Raw genomic sequence first — 10,323 nt, forward strand, 5'->3', positions numbered from 1 at the left:
CTCTATTTTAGCTCGGCCAAAAATGTTGCTGTAACTTGAGTTTGGGCAGTGTTTGTTTTGCATGTGTTTATATAAAGAAAATTGTTAAACCACAGACTTATTTAAGCATGATTAATTCAATTTTTTCCCCCAAAATGAGCTGTTTCACGAAACAAAAATTCCCAAAATGGGCAATTTTGTCCATAAAAAATTCCCAATTTGGTCAGACTCCTTTTCCAAAAGTAGGCAGAAAAACCCCTGCAAGCTATTTTTTTGCATCTGGCAGCACTGCAGAGGAAGTGTCTTAGATCATATGTTTATATGACTGATACTTATATGAGTGAGGCCTAGGTAGACTACTGACGCTTGATTGGTCAGTGTTGGCTTTGGTACTACTTACATGTACCCCGGTGAAGCGGTCCATTTTTCCCCCGGCCAGTTTTTCCCTGGGGAAAGTTTGGCCTAGGCCAGTTGTTCCCCGGGGTAAGATTGGCCTAGGCCGTTTTTCCCCCCTAGGCCAAATCCCCCCCCCCTACTTGAGAATTAATTGCAACATGACTCTTGGCCATTTTTACGCCCTACATAAGAATTTATTTTAACATGACTCTCTGCCATTTTTTCTCCCCTCAGCAAATCTTTCCCCCCTCCCTACTTAAGAATTTATTGCAAGAATTCATTTTAACATGACTCTCGGCCATTTTTTCTCCCCTCGGCCAATCTTCCCCCCTCCCTACTGAAAAATGTATTGCAAAATGACTCTTGGCCATTTTTTTTCCCTCTGCCAATTCCCCTCCCATACCGGTAATTAAGAATTTATTTAAACATGACTCTTGGTCATTTTTTCTCCCCTCGGCCAATCTTTCCACTCCCTACTTAAGAATTTATTGCAAAATGACTCTCGGACATTTTTTTCTCCCCTTTGACACTCCCCATCCCCCCCCCCGCTTAAAGAATTAATTATTGCAACATGACTCTTGGTCATTTTTTCTTCCCTCGACCAATTGTCCCATCTACTTAAGAATTTATTTTAACATGACTCTCTGCCGTTTTTATTTCTCTCTTCCAATCTTTCCCGCCCCCCCCCCCCCCACTTAAGAATTTATTGCAAAATGACTCTCTGCCATTTTTTTCTCCCATTGGCCAATTTCTACCCCCTACTTAAAGAATTAATTGCAACATGACTCTTGGCCATTTTTTCTCCCTCAGCCAATTTCCCCCCTCCCCACCCCCTCTACTTAATAATTTATTTTACATGACTCTCAGCCATTTTTTTCCCCCTCACCCAATTTTTTCCCCACCTTGATTATTGATTTTAACATGATCGCGACTGTCTGCCATTTTCCTCCCCTTGAGCAATTCACCCCCTCTGTACAGATGTGCTTGATAGAATAATACAAGTATCAAGTTAATAAGAGGGCAATCAAGGTCCAATGTCAAATCGGGTTAAAATATCTTCAGTATTTTTTTTAGTAACTCTCAATCAAATTCTGTTCTTAAACTACTTTTACATGGTAGGTAGGAAAAACTGGCCAGGGGTGAAAAACTGGCCGAAAAGTGAAGAATTAATGTAAAAGATAAGTAAAATAAAAGATAAGGGGGTGGAGACAGTTTTAGTAACTCTCCATCAAATTCTGTTGTTAAAACTTCTTTTACAAGGTAGGGGGGAAAAATTTGCCAAGGGGACAAACTGTGAAAAGTGAAGAATAAATGTAAAAGATAATTAAAATAAAAGATAAGGGGGTGTAGGCAGTTTTAGCAACTCTCCATCAAGTTCTGTTGTTAAAACTACTTTTACAATGTAGGGGGGAAATCTTGCAAGGGGGGGGGAACTTGCAGGGGGGGGGGGGGGGGGGAACTGGCCGAAAAGTGAAGAATAAATGTAAAAGATAAGAAAAATAAAAGATAAGGGGGTGGAGGCAGTTTAAGCAACTCTCCATCAAGTTCTGTTGTTAAAACTACCTTTTCATGGTAGGGGGGAAAAACTGGCCAGGGGGTAAAAACTGGACGAAAAGTGAAGAATAAATTTAAAACAGAAGTAAAATAACAAATAAGGGGATAGAGGTAGTTTTAGCAACTCTCTTTTACAAGGTAGGGGGCGGGGGAACTGGCCAGGAGGAAAAACTGCCCAAAAGGTGAATAATAAATGTAAAAGATAATTAAAATAAACAATAAGATCGAGGGTGGAGGCAGTTTTAGCAACTCTCAATCAAATTCTGTTGTTTAAACTTCTTTTTCATGGTAGGGGGGAAAAAACTGGCCAGGGGGAAAGAAATGTCCGAAAAAGTGAAGAATACATGTAAAAGATAAGTAAAATAAAAGATAAGAGTGTGGAGGTAGATTAAGCAACTCTCTATAAAATTCTATTGTTAAAACTACTTTTACAAGGTAGGGGGGAAAAACTGGCCGAAAGGTGGAGACGGAAAGATATATTAAATGAAAACTCAGGGGGGGCAGTATTAGACTTGGGGGGGGGGGGGGGGGAATTGGCCTAGGCCACTTTTTCCCCCGGGGAAAAAGTGGCCAGGGGGGAAAAATGGCCTGTTCCACCCGGTACTCTTAAGTATACTTACATGTACCCGGGTACGATGAATATACTAAAACGTACCCTAGAATTTGAACGCTAAATTGGTCGTTGTTGGCTATTAGTTTTAATTAATTATGTTCACATTTATGACAATTTTCTATTAAATGGCCGCTATATTATAGAAACTCATACTCAAAAAGCATGTTGATGCAGTTTTTTTTTCAAAGAGAAGTTTTGATATATACACATACACATTCTTATTGTTTACAGAAGTCCTAGATTAAGATAAACAATACAGTTTTACGATAATCGGTAGCACGTTTTACAACATCAGATTTTGCCTTTTTGGGTGGGAATACAACTAGGGTACAGTCTAATATCGAATGGGTACATTTAATTTAGTATATTTACCACACCCAGGGTACATGTAAGTATACTTAACAGTACCCTGGGTACAAATAAGTAGTACCCTAGCCGACAATGACCAATAGTGAATAGAGCACTACTGACATTATCATTGGTGATAAGGCACACACAACTTTAAGAAAAGCATGTTACTTACCTTGACAAATAAATTCCTTGCAAAAAGTAACCAATAAATAGATAACAACCGCTGATCGATTCCGCCTCATACTTTAAGATAGAAGATTGCAACTGTTTCCAAATATGTTCACACCTTGTCCGAAATTTTCCTTCCGAACTACCATTGCAATTACTGCAAACTATTTTACATGTTTTATGTAAAAGTTTTATTCAAAAACCAACCAAATTATGAAATAACTGGATTGTCAACGAAAGGCGTTAAAACAATCTTTAAAAAGTTTCACTATTGTTCGCAGAAAAAGTCGAAATAAAACAATACAGGTAATTATTGTCAACAAAATAATTCGATTGTCACCGAAGTCGCCATGTTGTCTAATTACCCGTTTTAAACTCACAATATTCTGCTGATTATCATCAATATATTTCCTTTAAACCACTGAACAGTTGGTTATCCACTTTCAAATAAGAATTTTTGTAAATTCACAGTTATAAAACACAGATTAAAGAATATTATGATACACCTTTCATTGTTTTCTAATTTACACTGTTAAACCCACGTGACAATTTTACGAGCGCTGATTGGCCTACGATTGATGAGCAATCGATGAGGTGCGTCGAACTGACAGGTATCTCCTATGTGGGAAATTGGTCATGCTCCATTGACCGGGTAGCCCCGAATTCTTTGAAGTCGTTGACATTTGCACCTGTTGTTCTTTTGAAGTCGAGAATGTTTTTAAAATCAACACTGTACATGTAAATTTAAGTACAATGGTTCAAAAATCGGTGTTACATGTTTAAATTGAAATTAATATGATCAATATTTTTGTGATAACAAAATGACAAATTCAATTAATGAAATAGTTATACACGTACTGTATGCAGTTTAATTATTATTGTATTATTGAAAATATATTTTATGCCATGATTCGAATAAACTATAATTTATATGAATGTACATATGTAATTAAGTTACGAATATACATGTATTCATAATGAAATGAAGCAGATCGTCATTATTTACATGGCAAAGAAAACTTTTATAAAATCAATTATTTATTTGCAGAAACGAGAATGTACGAAAATCTGCATTGTAATATGTACACGAAGGTTTTTATACTTCGACACAGCATCGGTCAATAGCGAGTGAGACAAACCTCCGCGCAGATAAATGACTCATTCCGTGTGTGTTTGTGTAATTCGAAGTTTAAGAAGTCCTTTAGCATCTGAGACGTGATTATATGAGGACCCGGAGTGTGACAAAGCACTCCTAACTATTAATCAACTACATACTAGACTCAAAATGTCGGTACGAATTTTGAATCGTGACCACCAACTAAACTCACGGGTCACGGAGGAGAGAAGCGCGTGCACTGCGCTATTCGGACAGCCACCAAACCAATTAGTGTGTGTATTTTAAAGTTTATGAGGCCCTTCCGCGCCTAGAGGCTGCATTACCCGGAGTGTGTCCCAGCACTCCTAACTCTCTCATGTAATTACTAGACTAACGAAGTGGGTGAATTTTGAATTACATCCGCATTTTCCAGCTGGTTATTATTTAACGATTTTTCATTTTTATTTAATCTTGGGATGTAGGGGGAAGACTGTGTACTAGGAGTACACCTCGATCACCAGTTCGGTGTGGTGACCACCAACCAAACTCACGTGCTTCTGGGCACGGGGATTGAACCCGGGTTGCCAGAGAGAGGGGCGCGTGAACCACTGCGCTAACCGGACAGGAGACTGATTCCGAGCAAAGCTGTTTTACTTGGATAATCTTATTATCTTACTTAGATAATATGTTATCTGCGTCTTTAACGGAAGATTACATTTCACTTGGCGTTTCGAGAAAGACATGGAAAACACAGGGAAACAACTGTGGTAACTTTTCACATCATCGGGGTAGGAGTTGTCTTTCTTCTCAAGTAGCCGATTTCCAGGTTAGAAGGTCGCAAATATCAAAGAACTTTATTCTAGGCCTTTGCAAATATGCAATACAAAAGTGAGCATTATGGAAACTTGATTTGAGCCTGTGCCGAAAAAGGTTTCATTGTAACCCGGCTTGCAAAGCATTACAATTTTTGGAAAATATCAATATGATTGTATGTAAAGAAAACTATAAAACATTATCATAACGAACAAGTGAATGAAGTGTGATAACCTTTATATGTTTTTTCAGTTATATAATATATAAAATACTTCACGTACTAAACATATATACATTATCAAACGATAAAAGCCCTGGACCAGACAAATACCCTCAGAGTTTTATAAGTTTACACTCAGAGAATGCATTCATGTATTGGAAGCGCTGTTTAATGATATAATATATTACTAGTATATGAAACTGGTATTTTCCCTAAAAGTTGGGGCCAGAGTCTGATAACCACTATACACAAAAGAGGATCAGTGAATGATAAAAATAATTACAGGGGTATCTCTGTCACTAATACACTCTACAAAATATTTTCTCATTTGATAAATACGCGCCTATATAACTGTGCAAAAAATCATAATAAATTAGACGAATCGCAGGCCGGTTTCCGGCAAGGCTATTCGAAAGTCATAGGCGGCTCCAAGGGGGGGGGGGGGGGGGAGGGGGGAGGGGACGGACGCGGCTCCCCCCCCCCCCCCCGCCTAAAATCGCCAAAGTAAAGCCATTTGATTTGATGTTTCACACTTAACTAGATCTAAATCCCCTTTTTAAACTCATTTTTCATTTTTTGACATTATAAGAAGGTACTTTGATGAAAGTACATAAGGCGTTACATGCTCGAGAAGTGGTTGTCAGAGCCTTCAAAATCAATAAAATCGTGGAGCTTCCGGGGGAGGGCTACACCCCTCTGCACCCACTAACAGGGCTTTGCCCTGCACCCACCAGGGGCCCTAGCAAATGTTTAAATATCCCGCCACCTAACCAGAAATCCTGGAGCCGCCCCTGACACTCGTTCATACATCTGTACCCATCGTCATTAATTGCACCCTAACCATATGAAATGAGCGTTATTGTCTTGGTTGTAGGGACTTTGATTTAGAAGATAAATACCAATATATATGTATATGCCGAATTTCTGTAAGAAACATTCCAAATATGGAAATAAATATACTAGACATCCCTAAGTTTGGAAATCAATTGATCCAATTTAGAAGGATTGGAGAGTCCACTAGGCACAAGTGGGTTAAGGCGATGTACTTTTGTATACCCGTAAGTCTGAATAAACTGTTTGCGTGTCTGGCTGTGTGTTTGTGTATGTGTCTGTCTTTGTGTACGTCCGTACGTCCTTCCGTCCGCCCGTCCGTCCGTCCGTCCGTCCGTCTGTCTGTCTGTCTATGTTAACTAAGAACGAAAACTCTTGTCTTTATTGTGACATCATGACGTTCATATTAGGCGCATGCGCATTATTTAAAATGACGTCGTCATCTTGACAACGGAAATCATTTATCAACTGCGCTCTGTTATCGGCAGATGTGTATTATTTGTTGCTGATATCATTCTATAAATTATTGAAGACATATAGAATGGGTAACTGCCCATGCACCCCTAAACGCACAAGAAATGTAGAAGTGGTGATGGAAGATTCGGCTAGCAGCCGAGAGGTATTTCGTATGAAATATTACGATTTTGCTTGTTATATTTATCTAGCCTTTTTATGTACAACATTGATTTTTTGTACAACATTGATTTTAATCGAGAGGTGTAAAATAAGTAAATGAAAGTACTTGGCCTGATGATATTCCACGCTTAGGAAAATTTCAACAAAGCTTGGCATATATTTATTATTTTCATATTTCATCCAGCTTTCATCTATACCGACATACAACTTTAGGCATATATCGATCTTTGCACTCATATTTTGTTGAACAAGAAAAACGGAGTTAAATTATAATGTTTGTATGTATGTACTAACAAACGGAATGAGCGCAACATGCTTCGCTCACAATTCAACGCGCGACTGTTTTTCTCCCTCACGTGCAGGATGCCCTTCAGAATTACAATTTGACCCGAGGTGTTCCTTCTATGACCTGAACTTCAACGACCCGGATGTGTGGGTTTTCATAGTTATAAGAGAAATGAGCATACGGTCGGTCGTTTATGCAACCAGTGTGTCCACAAGTCCAGATAATAGATATGACATAACGTCGAGTATAACCAGCTGGCGATGGATGCCTTCAGATTCGAGCAGCTCAAGCTCAACGGATTCCGACACGAGCTCCACTGAAACGTCGTCATCGGAGCGGACCGTCAATTCGTTTGTAAAAGAAGCTCTCGTACAAGCAGCATCCAATGCTGACACTAATGTGGAACCCACTTTTCATAGTGAAGATAATGATGATTACTCGGAAAACGTTGAATATTGCACTGGGGATGTTTATGAGATTGTCCCAAAATGTCACAAAGATTATGTTGATGACATTTTTGTTGACAATAGCTGCGCCTGGTTTTGGTGTAAAACACACAGAGACGAGGTGCAAATCATTGAAAACCCGAAATATGTCCGCAGAATCAATAAAGAAGTAACACAAAATGCAACAGCTCCAGTTGTTGAATGTGATCCTCACCTGCCCAACACAACATGTGTTGAAAGCTACAAGCTAAAGAAATTGAGAGTGTTGCAGACGCGTTGTCGGATGTTCTGGATACCAGTTTATCTCCCTTTCGGAATTCTTTTTGCTCCTCCAAATCTTCATTCTTCTTATGCTTACTTGATGAAAGTAATTCTCGAGAAACACAGTTACCCGTCGTAAAAAGTAACACGACTGTCAATTCGTTTGTAAAAGAAGCTCACGTAAAAGCAGAACTTCAAAGTGACACTCATGAGGAACCCCGCTTTCATAGTGGAGATAATGATGAAAATTCGGAAAATGTTGAAAATCGCAAGGGGGATGTTGCTGCAGATTTTGAAAGTGATCCTCATGCGTTTAACGCAACAAGCGTTGAAAGCTGCCAGAGCAAAGTAATTGAGAGTGTTGCAGACGCGTTAACGGATGTTCATGTTAAAGAGGGCAAACGCAAACAGTCAAAAATCGCAAAACGTTTTTGAAGATTTTTTAGAAGAAAATAATAAGAAGAAAGTAAAAAAAGCAAATTATTTGTTTACAATTTTTTTATGAAAAAGAAGAAGTCAAAATAAATAAAGCAGCTTTAAAAGATTAATATTTTTAAGTTTTTGTGATCGTGTTGCAACTTGATTTTTATTGATTTTCCCTACTTTACTCGTTCAAAACTTTAAAAGATAGTTGTGTACTGAAAAAAACACACTACAGGAATAACACTTTACCAGTGTTTTTTAAAACACGGTTGTTTTCATTACCATGGAAAATCAGGAACTACGGTAAAAGTGCGACTAGTACATCGCAAAAGCTAGTGTATGATAACTCTTGGACTATTCACGTGGTTGATCGGGATTTCACGTTGGTGTGTGCTTACGAAAGCAATCCCGGACCACCAAGCCAATATACTTTAAGGCGGAATTATACAGAAGGAAACCTACAAACCGTGGGCTAGATGCGCAGGACATTCCTCCCCCTGGCCCATCTCCCGACCCCGGAAAAGACACCTTCCCGTGCGCCGCCGGACCCCCCAGGAAAAGTTACCTGGCAACTGAGCAGCTCAAAACATATTCGAGACATCCAATCCCATCCAATGTAAGCACATGTAGGTCGGCAATAATGACAAACCCATAATTGTGAATTAAACGTTGAAATAAGTGAAATTATTCTCGTTTTAAAATACGGTTTTATTTTGGTATTATGCATGTTCACGGTGATAAGGCGATTACCACAACTATTCCGCTCACCGTAAAAATTGTATACTTCTGACACGAGCACTAGTACATCCTTCTGACGAAAAGAAACATGGCGGACGAAGCATTATCAGGTAAGTTGGTGACAAAATGTTTTTTATTATAAGACACTGCAAAATGATTGCCACTTGCAAAGCACTCCATCGAATTTCTGAACCAATATTGTAGCGTACTGCTGTCCCGTTTTGTACTACCCCGTATTGACTTAATTAGTTAGTCGTAAACAAGTTTCAAGCAAATAACGCCGCCATAAGTTTAAAGATCTATTCTGTATAACGTACGTCGATTGTTGGATTACAACAGCGGATATATAAAACTCTGGAATATCTGGTTCGTGGAGCTAAGCAGTTATTTCTTCGTAAACAGAAAACGTTAATCGACTTAAAAAATAGAGATGAAGAATCTGTGTCTCAGATGAGTCACCACAGGATGTAAACAAACAAGTAAAAAAAATGAGACAATTCATGAAGGTGAACCGATTGAAATTTCAAGCAAAACAATTACAAAGAAGAAAGTAGAAAACCTTATCTGCAAACTGGATCGGCGATTAAGTTTAACTGTTCTGCCGATCATCCACCGAATAGCACCTCTTTAGTTCTTTGATCCAAAAAACGCGACCGTTCTTCGTGGAGGCTCGAACCGGAATGATTCCAAAAGAACGCTGATCTTCCTTGGTCGATTCAGCACCCGGTCGACCCGACCTATGATCGAACGACCAACTAAGGCAAATCGACCCGGGTCGACAAGTTCTAAGAATCCAAGATAGCCGCCATAGCGAATGTAAACAAAGCTCTGATGAGGACTTACCATGAGCGATTTTTAGTAAAATGAGATATATGACATAGAGGAAAATAACTATTAAAACTCTGTGGTGAGTTGTAATGGATACATATTACAAAAAAATGGAGAATTTGCCTACCAGGACGCCATTAAACAACGAAACTGCTTCGCTCCTTACAAGTGTTAAGCAACAATAAAATAATTAAACTTTAAGGAAACTTAAAATACAGTGCGGGTGGTTTTATTTTTTTTTTACAAAATGCATTCTGTATAGACATAATAAATATGCAGTCATGTATTTGAATAAAATTTCCTCACTGGTGATCATCACAACTCTTGGAATGTTAAAACATGTATTAAAAGGTAAGTGTTCATTTACTACATAAATAGTATAATTTATTAACAAATATTAATATTCAGAATATCATTGAACAAAAGGTGGGGCGCATCATTACCCCCTCCTGCAGGAAGGCTAAGCTCCTGCAGCCTTAACAAACAATGAGGTACCAACAATGATATAATTATTAAACTGTTAACAAGAACAAACTATATATAATAATTGAGATCAATTACTTTTGAGATCACATCACTGTTCACTTCGAAAATGTCACCTTCCACAGTGTAATCACACACACAAGAATGTCACTTAAGGTTCCCTCACACAAAATGTCACTTGAGGTTAAGCACAATATAATT

Source organism: Dreissena polymorpha, chromosome 10 (assembly GCF_020536995.1).
Source record: "Dreissena polymorpha isolate Duluth1 chromosome 10, UMN_Dpol_1.0, whole genome shotgun sequence".
Lineage (NCBI taxonomy): Eukaryota > Metazoa > Mollusca > Bivalvia > Myida > Dreissenidae > Dreissena > Dreissena polymorpha.